Below are 19,729 nucleotides of genomic sequence, written 5' to 3'. Positions count from 1 at the left end.
GAGACCCCTCCTGTTTGGTATATACTTCTCTGAGGTACAGGTAAGCACAGCAGGACTATGGCTGACCAAGTTCACAGATGACTGCAAACTGGGGGCCATAATTGACTCTCCAGCTGATACAGACATCTTCCAGAAGGGTCTCACTAAGATGGATACCTGGTGTCAAAATCATGGCCTCAAGCTAAATGCCAAAAAGTGCATAGTCATCCCCTTTGGAAAAACAGTACTCATGAACTACCACATACGTGGTAGTCCCCTAAATACAGAAAATGTAATAAGGGATCTGGGGACCCAAGTAGATAGTAATTTCACCTTTGATAATTCTATTACCAAAGGGGTTAGAAAATCCTTCTCTGTGGCCCATCTAATCACAAAACGGTTCACATCTAGAGCAAAAGAGGTTATTGTGCCTCTCTACTCATCACTCATCAGACCCATCATAGTGTACAATGCCCCATTTGGGATGTACTTTACAAGACACCTGCAACAGCTGGAAAGACCACAGAAGAGGATTACTGGCCTCAAACATATGCCCTAGGCAGCCCGACTGAAGAAACTCCAGCTGTACTCGGTTGCATACCGTTTACTCAGAGGTGATCTCTGCCTGACATACAAGGCCATGTCCAACCCAGAATTGATGGACATGCTCCACCTAAAAAAAAACAAATCCCCAAGAGCCATACACTCTAGGGATCTAAACATCACCACAACGATAAATAGGATGTGCTGGAGGGATAGATTCCTGTCCCAGAGACTCCCCATGCTTTGGAACAGGATTCCAAACTACATTAGGCAGACCCCTTCACTAACACTCTTCAAGAGAAACCTTGAAGAGTGGGTGGGAAACAGAAAATTTACCCCGGGGATCACTGCAGTGGCTCTGCTGGACAGAGGCACAGGGAACTAATGGCTCTGCTGGACCGAGACACAGGGAACTAATCTAAGGAGGCGGCGAAAGCCAATACATTCTGGCTAGGCTTATAGATGCCCTCGGGCAAATAGCCTATTACTTACCTATGAACCTATGAACTTCTCAGAAGTCTAGGCCTACATGGAGGGACTCTGGCTGACCAAATTTGTAGATGACTGTAAGCTGGAAGCCATTATTAACTCCGAAGGTGATGCAGACATCCTACAGAAAAGCCTCACTGAGACCAATGACTGGTGTCGAAACCATGGCCTTTAGCTTAATGCCAAATAATGCCTAATCCCTAATGGGAAAAACTCAGTTCCCACTAATTACCACATTGATGGGAGCCCATTGAACACTGAAGGCATTATAAGAGATCTGGGGACACAAGCTGACAGCAACCTCTCCTTTGACCACCACATTGCCACTGTGGTCAGAAAGATCTTCTATATGGCACATCTCATTACCAAGGGTTTTGCATCCAGGAAGAAAGAAGTCATCATTTCTCTCTACTCTCCCTTCATTAGACCAATCATAGAGTATAATGCCCCATTTGGCATGTACCTCACTAGACACCTGCAACAGCTGGAGAGGCCACAAAGGTACCTCAAGAAGAGGATCCTAGGACTTAGACACATATCCTACATGGACAGACTCAAAAAACTCCAGTTTGGGTAACCCCAGCTATTCTCTGTCACATATCATCTTCTAAAAGGCAATCTCTGCTTGACTTACTAAGCCATGTCTCACCCAGTTTTGTTAGAAATGCTACATCTAAAGAAATCCCAATCCCTCCGCACCACACACTTCAGAGCCCCCAACCTCATTACCACAATCAACAGAACATGCTGGAGGGACAGGTTCATAACCCAGAGACTGCCCATGCTCTGGAATAGACTTCCCATACATGTCAAGCAGAGTACCTCACTAGCCCTCTTCAAGAGAAAACTTGATGAGTGGATGGGAAATAGAAAGTTTACCCCGGGATCACTCCAGTGGCTCTACTTGATAGAGGCTCTGGGAGCTAACAATGGGTGGCACAATGCCAGGGCACTTCTATGGGCTAGGCTTGTAAAGGCCTCAGAGCCATTAGCCTATTATACACATATGAAACTATGAAACTGTTTTCTACAGTAAAAGCCTAGTTAAATGGTAGATTGGCCTGTAAAGCAACTGAGAAGCATGTCTAAATTTTGGCATACTGCAGGTTCCAAACCACATAGGAGGACCTGTTACATTGGTTAACTTCATTTATGTGATTGTTTTAAAAAAAAACATACTGCAATACTTTATATTAACGTTTATGCTGTGGATGGTAAAGGCTCACAGATCTTTCTACGAATAATGTTGTACTTCATAAAAGGCTAATAACAGCAGTTGTTGAACAACATTGTTTGAAGAACAGTCCCTGTTTGTATATAAGTAGCATATACTGATTTCTAGCTCAGCTTTTAAGGGTGCAGGCTACCATGTCTGCATTTTCTGAGCTGTGAGTTCAATTCTTGAAAAGGACACATATCTTAAACTTATATTGATTTCATATACCCATAGCATTCAGTTAACTAAGTAGAGTAAACATTGATAATAATTTGTATTTGAGTGTTGTTGCAATAACTGTTGTTTGTCAAACTCCTACTGCTGTCTTCATAATCAAAAACATTCCTTTAACATCTGCTATTTAACAGAAGAGCCAATACATCTTAATAAATCCAGTAACATGTCTGAGAAAGTTTTGGGTTAATGTTGTATACTTTTTAGAAATGCTATGAAGGTCTGTTTTTTTTTTCATGAAATACTCTAGACAATAGAAGAATGAAATCAGCCTTTAATGTTGAGAAACTGTGATAACCACACTAACAGTTGGAATGAAGGCCAGGGAAGATGTCTGTTTTTATCTAGTGCAATTTAACAATGAATAATGGTCCTCACACATACCTTTTTGTGTCCATAATATATAACAATAGGTATGGTTTTGTTCCCCTAAGTTGGATGTTACATGGTTCTTTTATAATGTCTAAGGAATGAATGCTCTCCATTGCTATGATGACATGAATGTAATTTAAAACAGTTTAGCTACATGAGTTGTTCATACTTTGCAATCCTAAGCCAAGACCATTCTTAGTACGCCATCCCCCATCTAGATGATGTCATAACATTAACTCTATTCACTGTCTGGAAAACATGCTTTGTTACAGTTAAGACATGTTAGTAGGCAGGTAGGTCTCAAGTTTAGAGTTTGGCTGTAGATTGCAGTGGCAGCTGGTGACTTCAAATCAAAGGGGGGGGGGGCTGCAGGAGACAGTTGAATGGGAGAGGCCAATGGGAAGAGGTGTGACCAACTAGAAAGGGGTGAAGCTATGCTCAAAACCACAAAAACTGGGACTTTAATTAAATACATTGCCCTGGGTGCCAAACTATCATTATGAGAGACCAATCAAGACAAAATGAAATGTAGAAGAAAAAATATTTCAATGCATTGGCTACATGACAGCTTACTTAATATCAAGATGGAAACAAAAAGGTTGTGAGGCATGAAAAAATAAAATCCTTTTTAAATACATTACTGGAATGTTATTCAAAATCAGGTATAAAAAACAAGCAGCACTCAACTCAAACCACTTCTCCTTGCACTGCAGTTTTAATTATAATTTATATTCAGCTTTATAAAAGTACCAAGTGACATGCTGAAAGTAGCAATCTCTGATACCACCAGTTGTAAAAATGTTTCTTATCCAAAAATGACCTGCTGCCTGACAACTATCTACTTGTTTCGTGGGCAAGACATGATCAAAGTAAAAAATGAGCAGCAAGCAAGAAACAAGCTCAAGATAAATTCCTTAGAGGATTACTGAACTGGTTATGGACCACACATGATAGATTGGCATTCTGTTTAGTTTATGGGTAAAGCCTGCAAAGATGACTGCAAGTCTCCAACAAATGTAATGAGCTTCTGAAAATTCTGTAATCCTGTCCTTTATTACAAATACTGTCATATGCATTTCAATACCTAAGGCTTATACATTATCTAGTTATGTAAATATTCTCTGCATGGCAACAACACAAAGGTTTTCAGTGCTGGTAATTCTTTAACAGTATGCTTATTAAAGCTTACTTGTATCTTACAATCTCAGACAAGCATACCTGATGGTCATGAAAGCATTGCTACTTAAACACAGAGCAACAGGCACTGCAACAACATGCATTTTCTGAATAATAAGAAGCATAAATCAACAGTATAAAAATATGACAGAAAACCAGAACATTCTGCAAAATCAAGGGCAGATGAAAAGCCACTGTAGTACTTGTGTCTACCTTGGATGGGGGGATACTCTGCACACTTATACTGCATTGCCTTGCTTGGACACATCCAGAGTCACTACATGAGGGAGTGGGGTGCAACAAGTATGTCACAATTTGAAATGTCTCTGGCTGATGGTGATGGCCCTGACACATTTGTCATACCTCTCAACCTCAGAGCAAGAAATCTGGACAAAGCCATACAGAGAAGTGGAACAAAGTCCCAGAAATAAGGACAATTATTAAATATTGCTCTGATAAACCTAAAAAGATAATAGAATAGTAGGCTTTACATTGGTATGAATTTTTGAAGAGTATGAAATCTGAAACTAAAATGTTTGTCATTATTTTCCAACTTCAATCTTTAATGATTGCCACTAATTTAGCAGAAAACCACAATTTTATTTAAAAAAAAGACAAAAAATGCGATGCAAAAATATAAAATAGCCAGACAATGCAACTGGGAACCTGTCAAAGAAGGGACACTCCCAGGGATTCAAGAAGCTCGGTGCAAGGACGGCGTTAGTCATGCGCCGATTGTGCGGCGTAGAGATGGCGCAGCAGCACCACATGCATATTAATGAAGGTGCGCTTCTGCAACGTCCATGTGCATAGGAAGCGTGTGCGAGTGCAGGGGACATGTCTAAATGCTGCACGAGGCATGAACATGTCGGCTGAAGATGCGCAACCTAAAATGCTGACTAGTACAGCCTGCCTCTAATAATAATCACTCCTGTCAGTGTCCATGGATACTGAAATGTATGCAAAGCATACAAGACAGTTTTGCGAACACCAAAATAAAAAGTAAACACAAAGGCACGCAGCTGAATATTGAGTCCCCATCCCTCGAACAAATGACATTTAAAACCCTGTACCCGTATTCCATTGTATATATGATTTTTATACCAAGTGGAAGCAAAATGCAGAGTGTTAGTGCGCCACTGCCCTTTGCTAAGCCTAGCCCAATGGTTAGGGTTACCACCTGTCCCACTTTGTGAGGGACAGTCCCTCTCTGGGCAGTTGTGTCCTTATCAAAACTATTGAAAATGTTAAATGTCCTGCGATTGTAGGACATAAATATGTCCCATATTTTATGTAATAGTTCCATAAAATAGTTAATTCTGTATCTAAACTACCTAAATGTTACAAGAAACAAAATAAGCAACTTAACTGCTAAAAGAATAAGCTGTCACGTAGGCATAAAAGTAAAGTACTCTCCATTGTACTGACTGTGGGCATGTGTTGGCCTGTAAAATCTGATGTGTGTCCCAAAGATGTCCCACTTTGGCCATCTGAAAAGGTGGCAACCCTACCAATGGTCAGAGCATTTGCTCAATATCTGCCCATTCGCGGTCCAGGTCGTCCCTGTCTGGACAGCCCAAAGATGAATGGGTATTACCCGGGTTTACCTACCATGTCATGAAAGATGTGTATTTGCGTGTACCTATGTGCGTGAAGTACAGCATGTGGAAGATCAAATATGCCAGGGTTGTCCTCACAACCATATTGGTACCAGAGATATGTAGAGTCCGCAATGTGTTCTGTTGTCTTTGCCATGGGCCATCAACCAGAGAAGGGATGGATGGTCTGTGTGGAATATGGGGGTGGGGGGTGATGGGTAATGTAATAATTCACCAAGGGGAGACTGGGTCGGATGCACAATAGGTGAACTGGAGGTGTACGAGGGAGCAGTGGGTGAATCAGAAAAGAAACCAAAGAACAAACATTCACATCTGCAATACAACCTGACAGGCCATACTGAAGAACACAATCCCACAAACATATGAACATTAAAATGTGCAATACACATGTACAGAAATGTTACCGGCTCACACCCACATAATAGTCTGGCCTGAACCAAGCCATCCAACCTGAACACACCTGGATACATAATTGAATACCAATCATCCCCTCCACAGCACACCACCCCACCATTGCTGAACGTCAATCAAAACCACCCATACATGGGCTGCTAGCTTGGCACAGCCATATCTGCACATAGTGACCCCTACCCACATCTAGTAGGCAGTTGCACCCTAGGCAGTCTCAGGCTTACAAACTAAGTATCCCATGCATGCATAACCCCACCACATTTTCGAATAGCCAGCTGAATGTGGTCTGTCATTTACAATTTTTGGACATCCCTCATTGGATAAGTGTCTGTCCTCAAGATTAGACTTTGTGGCATAACACGATGTCCACCCCGTTGACATCCAGGCACTAGGGCTACCACCTGTCCCACTTTGCAAGGGACAGTCCCTCCTTGGCCAGTTGTGTCCTGCATAAAAATTGGAAAAATGGCAAATGTCCTGAGAAATTAGGACAAACATATTTCCTATATTTAATGTAATAGTTGCATAAAACAGTTATTCTGTTTCTGAAACACCAAAATGTTATAAGAAATAGAATAAGCAACTAAAGTGCTACAAGAATAAGCATTTATGTAGGCAAAACAGTGAAGTTCTGTTCTATGTAATGGCTGTGGGTTTGTTTTGCCTTACAGACTCTGATGTTTGTACAAAACATGTCCCACTGTGGGCATTTGAAAAGGTGGCAACCCTACCAGGCACAAGTCAGATTAGCAGTACCTGACAACAACCCTGCTCAGCCTTTACCCGGTCCTGCAGAAACTATGTCCCGGGATTAAACACCTGACCGTGATGTACGTCTCCCCATGTGCATTATCGGGAATAAATACCTTTCACATGTTCCCATGAAGCTTCCCCATAGCCATCTTCCAAATAGTACATGTCCACAAATTGTATACCCTGTCCATGTTCCTCATCGTAATGATGCACACAACCCCTGTATACAAACGGCACAGGTACCTCCCGTATGCGGTCATTCATGTACATGGCCATGTATAACTCCAGATATGTAGTCATATATCTATAAATGTACATACTTACATTTGCATAGCTACACATCACAAATACATGCATATAAGTACTTGTCAAGTATGTGTCCAATTCATTAATATGCATACTTGCAAATGTATACATATGCCTCTCAGAAACATATGAACAGTAACATGTACTATACATATGTACACCAACCGACAGTCACATATGTTGCCAGTACTGTGGAATGCCTGTAGTAACATCATATATCCTAATTACCATCCATACAGAATGCATCACGGATGGTATTGTGGTAGAACCAGTGACTATGCTGTTCATGTTCCCGGGTCCAAGCCAAGCAAGGGCTGCTAATTTTAAATGATGTCCACAAAAATGGCAGTCAGAAATAGGGTGATTATGGTGCCTCAAAGCAGACGTAAGTCAGTATGCACTACGGTAACTGGCAGTCATTCAACAGTATGGGAAATGTAAAAATGCACGTAGGTGTACATGAATGTGAATGCACAGACAGACAGATATATTTAGGTATCCATGAAGAATGAACATAGACACAATAAAGCAGTGCTAAAAAATGTGAAGGGAAACAACAGCAGAAACCCCCTCCTGTACTATTCAGTGCTGTCATATCAAGCCACCCAGAGGTGAGCAAGTCTCCTGCATCCCCGACCACAGGTATAATGCTAACAGTGGCATTAACTATGTTCATGTGCCAAGTCTGACTTCCAGACAGGTACAGGGCAGTCCCAATCACCATTCGGACAAGCTGAACCAGAAGACTTAATGAACACCCTGGCCATTATATGAACGTATGTCCCAGGACTATATGCTTGGGACGTCTGAATATACTTGGAGTGAGTCAACATGTAGAACGGGCCCAGAGCAGTAGATAATGGTGCATGTGTAGTGGTGCGGGTTTCCTAACTGGAGAATGGATGCCAGTTGTGTCAGTGACATGTTGAGGCATGTGTACGGATAACTATGAACTATGGGTATACATATAAATGAAGCAGCATACGAGTAGTGTAGTGGTTAGAGCATCCACTTAATGAACAGGCATTCATGGTTCAAGTTCGACTATAGCACATATCATTTTCCATGTGGAATGAATGTTGTCCTGCTGTAAAAACGACATAATAATATGTAAAAGTGAACTTGAGTATCGCATGGGACTTTTAACCAGATCATTTCAATCAAAGGGGTACTGTCATAATGAATAAGGCACAAGTTAGTACAAATAAGTGGCAGTAAACATATATAACAAACAGTAAACATATGGGACTGCACTTGGGCGGGTGTAAGCAGTGCCCAGCATAGGAAATGTATATGAGTATGTACAGATGTAATATATATATACATATATATATATATATATATATATATATATATATATATATATATATAAAAATATATATTAATATATATATATATATATGTATATATATATATATATATATATATATATATATATATATATATATATATATATATATATATATATATATATATATATACATACATATACACATATATATATATATATATATATATATACATATACATATATATATATATATATATATATATATATATATATATATATATATATATATATATATATATATATATATATATATACATATATATATATATATATATATATATATATATATATATATATATATATATTATACACATACATATACACATATATTATATATATATATATATATATATATATATATGACGAATGAAAGTCGTAACAATTAAGCATAGACAAGGGATGAGAAGGGAATCAACAGCAACTACAGTATCATAGAGTGCTGTCAGCGTATGCCATATCACGCTGGCCAAGAGTGAGAAAAGCACTGCTACACACACCACAGGCAGGATATTACCAGTGAGAGTAACATAGTTGAATTGCTCAGTCTACTTTACACACAGACAGAGGATAGCCCCTGCTCGGACTACCCAAAAATTAATAAGAACGCTTAGCCCTCCGACCATTACACAAGCAAGGGCAGGTATGTTCAAAGACTAAATGGTGGGAGAGACTGAGAATACATGAGGTAGGACAACATATGTGTAGTGCCCCTAACGCTCTGGGGAGGGCAATGTTTGGAGGTGTGTCATGTCTGCGATAACAAGTGCATATTGGAAGTTACACGTGTAAGTTGAATACGGGTGTGGTGGAGTTACTATGATTATGAAATTATGGATCCAAGCGTGCCAGGGTTGGATGGCCCGGTTCTAATTGGACTGCCCCGTGGAGGTCAGTGAGTTCATAATAGGTATATATGCATACACACATGCAGACATCAATATGTAGAAGTACATTCTCTGTAACACATGCATTCCATTTGTAGACATAAATAATAGGATTGTGCACATACAAACATCGACAGAAGATGGAATAATAGGCTGTGCAGAAGAGGGACAGGATGAAACTGCTACAACGCAGAGGTGTGTACAGTGTCCTAAGTCAGTGCTGTGCTGATGATAATCAAATGTGAGGGCCTCCCCACACATGGAATCATTCCTGTTATCTGCCCGCTACGGCAACGCCAAGTACTAAACCGGTCTAATTGTAAAGGAAATACGCTGAACACACACATAAATAGGCTCCCAATTATATACACATAGATATATATATATATATATATATATATATATACACACATCTATAGATATATATATATATATATATATATATATATATATATATATATATATATATAGATAGATATGTATATATATGAATATATATATATATATGTGTGTGTGTATAGACATATATATATATATATATATATATATATATATATATATATATATATATATATACATAGTTGTACATATATATGTATATATATATATATATATATATATATATATATATATATATATATATATATATACACACACATATACGTACATATATAAATACATAAATACATAAATACATATATATATCTATATGTGTGTGTGTGTGTGTGTGTGTGTGTGTGTGTGTGTGTGTGTGTGCGTAGATATATAGAGATATACAGCTATGATAGGAAAAAGAACACAGAAATTACATATGTCCACAGGCTATGGCAATGGAAGTGAGGAGCCCAGGCAAGACACATGACACACTCAGGATGCCCTTCCACCCCCCACTACATCCGGACACGGGAACTATACACGCAATCAATGTAAAGTGTCCACTGCTCCCCAGACCACAGGCAGGATACAACTGGGGGGGGCACAGTGCACCCATGGATTCTAATCATGGAACACATTACTGGTGCGTCCCTTGCAGGACACCACAAAAATTGGCAAAACAATACATATGTGATAGATTGGCCATCTTGTCTGCGGTGTATACAGACTCGGAATACAAGGGTGGGTAACCTTGATGACCCATGGGCCAAGACAATTGCATGAAATGGGTCCCGTGAAGTGGAGAGTGGGCAGCATGTAGTGGTGTGTCCAGAAGTGACCAGGTCTCAGAGTAAGGATGGGTGCTGTCAAGGAGGTGAGGGTGGGGGAACTATGGGTATCTACTTATGGGTCTAGGTGTGCAGGTGATGGCTGATATTGGCCAGTATGGGCAGCCCTAGGGATGCAAGCGAATGTGTTAATTGAGCAGAGGTGTTGCCCAACGAGCAGCCACACCCACTGCTAGACCCACTAAAGCAAAGTGTAATCTATATGGCAAGGAACAAAATAACCAGATGTAGACATATATATGTAGAGCTATGTGTGTGTAAATCTACCCATAGCGAGATAGAGATATGCTTCTCCCTCACTGTAGTACGAATGTATACATACAGAGAATGAATACAGATACATACCCACATATGAAAATATATATATGCAGACAACCATAGACCCATATGTCGTTAGATTTTATATATATATATATATATATATATATATATATACAGCAAGATATGAATATACATGTATGCATACATATGCGGATATATCTGTATATATTAATTAATTTATTTACTTATTTTACATTTGTTGACCAGGCTAGTCTAACTGAATACATGTCCATTTTCAGTAGAGGCCCGAGCTCCAACATTAAGGTAATGTATCAGGACTACAAATAAAAATAAGAATAAATTGTAAATAGTACATTATTACAAAGAATTAATGCAAGCTCCAATATAAGGTGATATAACAGGATTGCAAATAAAAGTAAACTTGGGAACAGTAAATTGTTACAAATAATAAATGCAGTTCATAGCTAAAAGGGTGTCTATTAATGAACTAAGATAGCTTCAATAGCAGGCAGATAAAAAAATACAACAATAATGGTACAAGGAAAAAAATTAAGATTAAAGAAGGATTGGGTTAGCAAAGAAGTAACAAACAACATTAGAGAAAGAGAGGTTAGCAAAGTTGTAACAAACAAGATTAGAGAAGGAAAATTGAGGGTGTCGAGTCAGTAGTATTAAGTGCAGTATATACAAGAGGAATAATGATTAGCAATATTTGCACAAGAAAAAAGAGTGGAGGGGGTGAAAGGTACCATCTGGTTGTTATGTTAGACAAGGTTTGCTTGAAATGTCGTAGGTAGCATAAGTATTAACAAAGACATAGAAGAATATCAGGAAGTGTGAAGTGTCAACGGTAGCATAGGAGTTAACACTGATGTAGAACAATATCAGTAGGTGGAGAGTGATTATAGAAAAAAGAAGAGTAAGTTTAATGAAGTTAGAAGGAAATAGAAAAACTACATTATTGACTATGAATGAATAAGATGTGATTGTGCTCTAGTGGGTAGTAGAGGGGGAAACAAAATATGATAGCTGGCAGATGTTAATCTGGGTTAGTACATGGGCATAACCAATGTTCTTTAAGGTGTAGTTTTAGCTGCTGTTTGAATAGTGACAAGGATGGAAGTAATTGTAGGTTGCTGGGGAGTTTGTTCCAACTCTTACCCACAGAAATTGCAAAGAGGGAGTCTCCGGCTTTATTGAGGGATTTCAGGGTGGATATTTATAGTTTATTTGCTGAGTGTAGGGTAGTGAGATTTCTATAAGGAGTTGCAATGCTACAAAGAATAGGAGTCCTATTGGTGTAAAAGAGAATGTTGTGGGTAATTGTAAGTAAACCCTCCTAGAACTAGTGATATTAGGAGGAAAGGTGGTGGAATACACATAATGAATAATGACAACATGTAAGAGTCATAAACAGCATGTACCTCAGACAATGTGTATGACTACATATGCTCTGGGTCTGTCAATGTGTCAGGTTAATAGCACCAAACTTCTAAATGTGTCCCTGATGTTGTTATGAAGCATCCCTGATTCAGTGTTCATTCTTCCCCATTCATATGAGAGGTCTGATAGTGACAGAAAGTGCATATTCCGCTGACTAGCTTAGAAAGATGATAGAATAGGTTGGGGTTACCAACTGTCCACCTTTGCGAGGGACAGTCTCTTGCCAGGTTCGGCCTTTCATCAAGATTTGATACAACACTTTAATCAACAAGGTTTATGTTTATTACAAATTATGATTAAACATTACGCTTTGATAAACAAGGACTTGGAACAATGTATAGAATCCTTAGCTGGGCAAATCAAACAGCATGAAGATTTTATGAGATATAAATACGAATATCTCCGTTGCTTTCAAAGCATCGAGCAGCATGTAGATAAAATAAGACAAATTAAAATAAAAAAGCTTCAAAGGGACCAGAAGCAATATAACACAAGGACAGCTTATCCCCCACCACCAGGATCACAAATATGGTCCAAACAACAAATTAATAATTCTGGTCATAATAGAATTGATAATATAACCACTGAAGAGTATCAAAATGCTGATGAGATAATACAACAAAATGATGCTCTAAACAGCCCTGAAAATGTAGAAGATGATAATATTGATGTGAGGAGAAGTGAAAGAATAAGAACACGGAATAATAATAACAGTAACCATGAATTGAGAAGTAATCAACAAGCGTCTACTTCTAATAATAAGCAGGGTTTTTCAAGGCGCAACCAGAATAAACAGTGTGTTTCAACGAGTTTCAGCCTGAGCGGTTTGTGTACAAGCATACAGGATTACCTACAACAGTACGCATAGATATCACCATCAACCCAACACAGCAGATGGTATACATTTGCAGAGGGAGCACAACACATGCATATATACTGCATGCCATCTGTACAATGTGTAGTAGACATGTGACCGCAGCTATGAACAGTTGCCCATTATTGGATTGTCACTGGGAACCCCAGACAATGTCTATCATACCACTGTTTCATGTGACATATGCCCAGTCAGGGATGCAATGGCAGTAACACATCCCTATCATCATGTACTGTCTGCAATCCTCTCACTATGCTCCTGCTGTGCACATATGTGTGTTCAGTGTGTAACACAGGAAACAAATGGTTCCACACACTGACCAGTTCACAGATGGCCCTACAGATGGGGGTCCCTCATGAACAGAGTACTGTGATGTCTGTATTAAAACATGCAGAATAACCATTACCACACACAACATGTTAGACAGGCAGTAATCTCAATGCAGCATAGCTACACTTACATGCTGTAGTCATGTGTGGCACATCACCCTCATGTCTTTAGGCTATTTCCCCCTGTGTTTGATGTTTGATGTACATCCAGATATAATCTGTGATGCCGTTTCAGAGCACCACATCCAGGTACCACTCACAGCGACTGTCATGGCCAAATACCAACATGTTTTTGCTAGATAGTGTACTATGTTTATCATGTGAATGGCTATGGGAACACCATCACAGCTGTTCCACATGCAATCAGCTAGAGGAGGACTGCAATAGGTGCAGAGGCGTCACCTGATTATGTCCATCACTTACAATACACATGCTGCTGCTGAGCAGGTGTACAACTCCACATCCACCAGAGAGTGTGTAGGTGGGACAGGCAAAGTACACCAGAGAAATGCTTGGAGACTTAACCCTAAGCATTGTCTGCCACACACCTAACAGTGCAGGGGTCAAAACCCTGACTGACTAGTCATTACTATTACATGTGCATGACGTTACTACATGTGCCACAAAGCCAACATGTTTCTGTGCTGTAAGAACATGTGTGTAGGTGAGAGACATCTACAACAGAGATATAGTAGACATACATTAGGTGTGGCACACATGCCTGTCCACGTGAACAGATGCCATTGCCACCACAACCACACTCTCTAATGGACTTGCAATGACACTCTTTGCCTGGGCCACAAATACACAACCTAACTACTTTGTTTGCTACACTGCAGTAATGCACAGGACTACAAGCACCACAGGGGATATCTGGAGGTTCTATGGGCTAGGGCATGTGAAAGTGTTTGACATCTGTTGTTATGCCAATGAGGGTTATACTGGGAGTGACTGTGATTGGGAGCATCATAACCCACACGCAGACACAAGGTGCCAGTACTGACATGCATGTATGCATTGCTGCATGGGTGTGTAGTGGTTGGCTGTGCAAGATGGCTGTACAAGACTGGGTGAGGGGTACTCCTTGGCATCACGTCAACCAATAATGGTGTGCAGTGCAGGGGTGTAGTGTCTGCAATGTCCCACACAGATGGCTACTGCATGATCTGCCCTGACATCCTGGTTACCAATGTGTATGGCCATAGTTTTGCAATGCCTGCCATGTCTGTGTTTGATAGTCCTTCACATGGACATTGCCTGGGATGTGCATGTCCCACAATACTGTACAGTGACATGTACAGGTGTACCTGGTTTGGCAGGCACGTGTTGTGTACACAGACTGTTATCCACCGATACGTCAATACTGTCCTGGTGTGGTGAAACCTGCTTATAGTGAGCAGGTCGACCCTGCACCTGCATTGATAGTATGATACAGGTGTTCCCTGGTGTCAGTGGCATTGGTCCATACAGAGCACATGTATATGGTATTGTATGACCTCTGTGGATCACATTTGATGGCACCTCATATGTTGCAGGCATCCAGTGGGGAACATAGTGAAGGCACAATGTCCGCAAATATGTGCCTGTTGTACTGCTGTACAGGGTGCCATGTCCTCTGCAGGCCACTGCATTCACACCATGCCTACTATCTGTCATCAACGTGCATGGTACTAGCAACATAGCGGGATATCCTAGGCAACTGTGTTTGTGCATGGCACATGGGTGCAGGACATATACCGGGTACTAGTAGCATTGCATACATTGTTCACTAGGCCTTTTACCAGATGTAGGGGTATGGCTTGCCAACACAGTCCCGTGGCTGACTGACAGCTGTACTCCTCGTGAGGTGGCCAATGTGTCATAAGATGGACACCATATAGGAAAACTACAAAATCCGCTCCCCAACATGTGCAATGGTAAGACATTATAGTCACCTCTACACAGGCTCTGACAGGCAAACACACACTTGCCATGTCCTGTATACAAAACCCTACCTACCATATCACACTGCAGCAATACACTTTTAGGGCATGCGCTATGGCAAATACTGGGTTGCAGCACAGCTACAAGTGTAGACTTAGGTGGATGACAACAGCAGGATTGACAAAGATGGTCATGTGATTTGTACAGAGAGAGCATACTCTACAAATCACTGTACTTGTCTCACACAGGCAGACACACACACACACACACACACACACACACACACACACACACACACACACACACACACATCTGGCATGTCTGGGATTAGAACACTGACCTAACTACATTAGCACACTACAGCATTACACAGTTACAGAATGCACTACCCAGATTACTGGGTTACAGTACTCCCAGAGGTGTATTTCTAGGTGGGTGACATCATCAGCCTTGCCAAAGGTAAGTATAGGAATTGTATGGAGTGTGAGCAGTCTAAAAGCATTATTCATTCCGCAGGCAGACGGGGACAAACACACACACACTTGGCAAGTCTGGGATTAGAACACCGACCTAACTACTTTAATACACTACAGCATTATGCAGTTACAGAACACGCTACTGAGATTACTGGGACACAGCACTCCCAGAGGTATATTTGTAGGTGGGTGACATCATCAGCCTTGCCAAAGGTGGTTATATGAATTGCATGGAGTGTGAGCTTTCTAAAAGCATTATTCAGTCCAGAGGCAGATGGAGACAAACACACACACGCCAGTGATAGGAACGGAACACCTGCCTATCTACAGATCACTATTACCATACTACATTGTTATCAGTCGAGCCACACAGACTACACATTTCAAGGCTGTAATTATGACCTTCTAGGAATGTGGACATCAACAGGGATGCTGGCAGTTAAGATGTACATACCTGTAAACCTGTGTGTTTAAAGTAGGAATCCATCCTGACCTGGAGTATGCCCATCTGTGGAATGCATGACTACTATCACTATACAGGGTTACAATGGCCATGCTCATACACAGAGGCACATAACCGACACAAGGTATCACTAGGCATGCTCACACACTTAGTAGCATAGGGCTGTTCGGAATGCACTATGTGTCCATCTACACAAGGTTATACTGGGCATGCCCATACACTTAGTAGCACAGGGCTATCTGGGATGCACTCTGATTCTAAACATGGAAGGCCACAGTGGCCATGATATTACAGTTAGATGTAAAGAACACATTGTAATGGACTCTAGTGTTAGTAGTTGTCATTGTTAGCAGGAACGCTGCTCTACATATATCTGATACCGGTCTTATACACAACTTCTGCTGCTATCCGTCACCTTAGATGCACCATCCTATACCAAGCACAATACCACCACTTGAAGTGACGTCTTGCTAGGAGTGGCAACTGCTTGACCAACCCAATGAGCCTTGTAGGAGTGACAAATGCTTGACCAACACAATGAGCCAATGTCCTGCTGTAATTATGAGGTTGTCCAGTGTTTGTCATTTTGGGATGACATGACTGACAGTAGACAGGCCTTTGACACATATCACATACATCCATGATTCAAGGGAGTAGGGATAATGCCTAAGTCGCATTCGCCCATATAGTGCCATTCCAAGGCAAATGTCCTAAATACAGGATAACACCCTGACACCTAGAGGACAACTGCATTGTAAGCTTATGCTAACCAGTGTTAGATGTGTGGCGTCCATACTCACAGCTGCTCAATGTATATCCAACAATGGGGAGTACTGACATCTGTGCAGTGAGGACCACCTGGCTGAAGGCTCTGTAGTGCACAATAGCACTACCACCATATACCTCAGAACCAGACATGGGGGCCATAACACAGGTACGGGACACTCCAGGTGGTGGTGTCCCCACATACATAGAGGCCACTCACATGTACTGACTGGTACTCCCACAAAAGGCATCACAGATGAGTCAGGTGCAGGACACAGTGTCAAATGTCGCATTCTAGGATGTAAACCTCAGACACTACCATGCCCTCGGACCACCAACACACATCCATACATGTTGTAGGACATATAAGAGTACACCACCATGTAACCCTTGGCCAGTGGACTGTACCAAGCTCTACATCAACTGTGCAGAGTACCCATGTACTGACACAGTTGCATCATGTGTTATGCAATGCAATGATACCACAGTCTGTAACCAGGTCAGCTGTACACATACCAGGGGCTCTTGGTTATTTACAGCATTAGCAGATGACTGTTGCTGTAGACCAGTAAACACCCTCATGTTTGGATATGACATACATGTACCTGCCCTGGATATGTACATGCCACACACACACAACATACATGTAAATTGCATGGCTGTTGTTGTCCTTTGTGCAGACAGGTGGCTACAGCCATTAATCACATGCACATGTAATGTAGGTCCATGGCTGCTGAATGCTAACAGTGCATAAGGTGTGATATTAATGTTGACAGAGGTAACATTCCCTCTGTACTAGTCACCCATTACACCTATCATATCATACAACAGTCCATGTGTCATGTATGTCATTACACATGTCCACCAATTGCAATGCCTACAAATATGCCCAAATGACAGGATTGTATAACCTACACACATGTACTTGCAGTGGTGTGCATTCAGATACCATGTGTGTGTAGTTGCTGATGTATGCAGGTGACGTGTATCTTAGTACAGCATGCAGTTGCAATGCAGCCTCAACATTGCCAACTGTATATGGTGATATGCTGAATGTACAGAAAGATGTACCTTAGGTATGGACAGATGTGTGGAAATAACTAAGTGGTGGGGCATCTTTGCAGATGGATGTTTGCTGCGGACAGTTCACAGGTGTGTCACAAGCAGTCCTACAATAACCTGTGTAACTGGTAAGCAATCATCATCATCATCTTTCGGCTTTTCCCGTTAGGGGTCACCACAGCGGATCATCTCTTTCCATTTCTTCCTATCCTCTGCATCTTGCTCTGTCACACCAACTGCCTGCATGTCCTCTCTCACCACGTCCATAAACCTTATCTTATGCCTTCCTCTTTTTCTCTTACCTGGCAGCTCCATCCTTAGCATCTTTTTCCCAATATACCCATCATCCCTCCTCAGCACATGTCCTAACCAACGCAATCTCTTCTCTCTTGCTTTGTCTCCAAACTGTCCAACATGGGCTGACCCTCTAATATACTGATTCCTAATCTTATCCATCCTAGTCACACCGAGTGCAAATCTTAACATCTTTAACTCTGCCACATCCAGCTCTGACTCCTGCCTTTTTGTCAATGCCACTGTCTCCAACCCATATAACATAGCTGGTCTCACTACCCTCTTGTAGACCTTCCCTTTCACTCTTACTGGTACGCCTGTCACAAATCACTCCTGACACTCTTCTCCACCCATTCCACCCTGCCTGTACTCTCTTCTTCACCTCTCTACCACATTCACCATTACTCTGAACTGTTGATCCCAAGTACTTAAACTCGTCCACCTTTACCAACTCTACTCCCTGCATCCTCACCATTCCTCTACCCTCCCTCTCATTTACACACATATATTCTGTCTTAGCCCTGCTGACCTTCATTCCTCTGCTCTCTAGAGCATATCTCCACCTCTCCAGAGTCTCCTCAACCTGATTCCTACTCTCACTACAGATCCCAATGTCATCTGCAAACATCATAGCCCACGGGGCCTCCTGTCTGATCTCATCTGTCAACCTAACCCGTAAGCAATGGCTTTGTTAATTGAAGGCATAACACACAACATAGACAGTGGTCAGGGTGACACCGAAGGTAAACCACTTGACACCTGTAACAGTTAAGACCTGCCATGTGCATATATCAGCACTTTTGCCAAAGGAAGCATCAGTACACTTTGTAATGCAAGCAATACAGCTATAAGTCTGTCATACATATCATGAGCTAGGCAGGTGTTTGATTCACAGTACTGGCATGTATGGTTGCGTGTGTGTCCATATATGTCACATATGGTAAGGGAATACATCTCAGTTGTTACTCACTCTCCTGTACACTAGTGTAGACATCTGTACAGACTGCAATGTAGAAAGCAGGACATAGGCAGGGGCATGTATCTGACACATATGAGGTATCTGTATGTACGTGATATAGGTGTATTCAATAGTGAATGCCACAGTGTGTGTGTGTGTGTGTGTGTGTGTGTGTGTGTGTGTGTGTGTGTGTGTGTGTGTGTGTGTGTGTGTGTGTGTGTGTGTGTGTGTGTACGTATGGCTGTCTGGTCCCTGGAGTGAGGATGTATGTTACGATACTGAACTGATAAGACCCCTCCCCCCA

Source organism: Protopterus annectens, chromosome 3.part0 (genome assembly GCF_019279795.1).
Source record: "Protopterus annectens isolate FY-2018-M chromosome 3.part0, PAN1.0, whole genome shotgun sequence".
Taxonomy (NCBI): Eukaryota; Metazoa; Chordata; order Ceratodontiformes; family Protopteridae; genus Protopterus; species Protopterus annectens.
Note: the sequence above shows the minus strand (reverse complement) of the source record.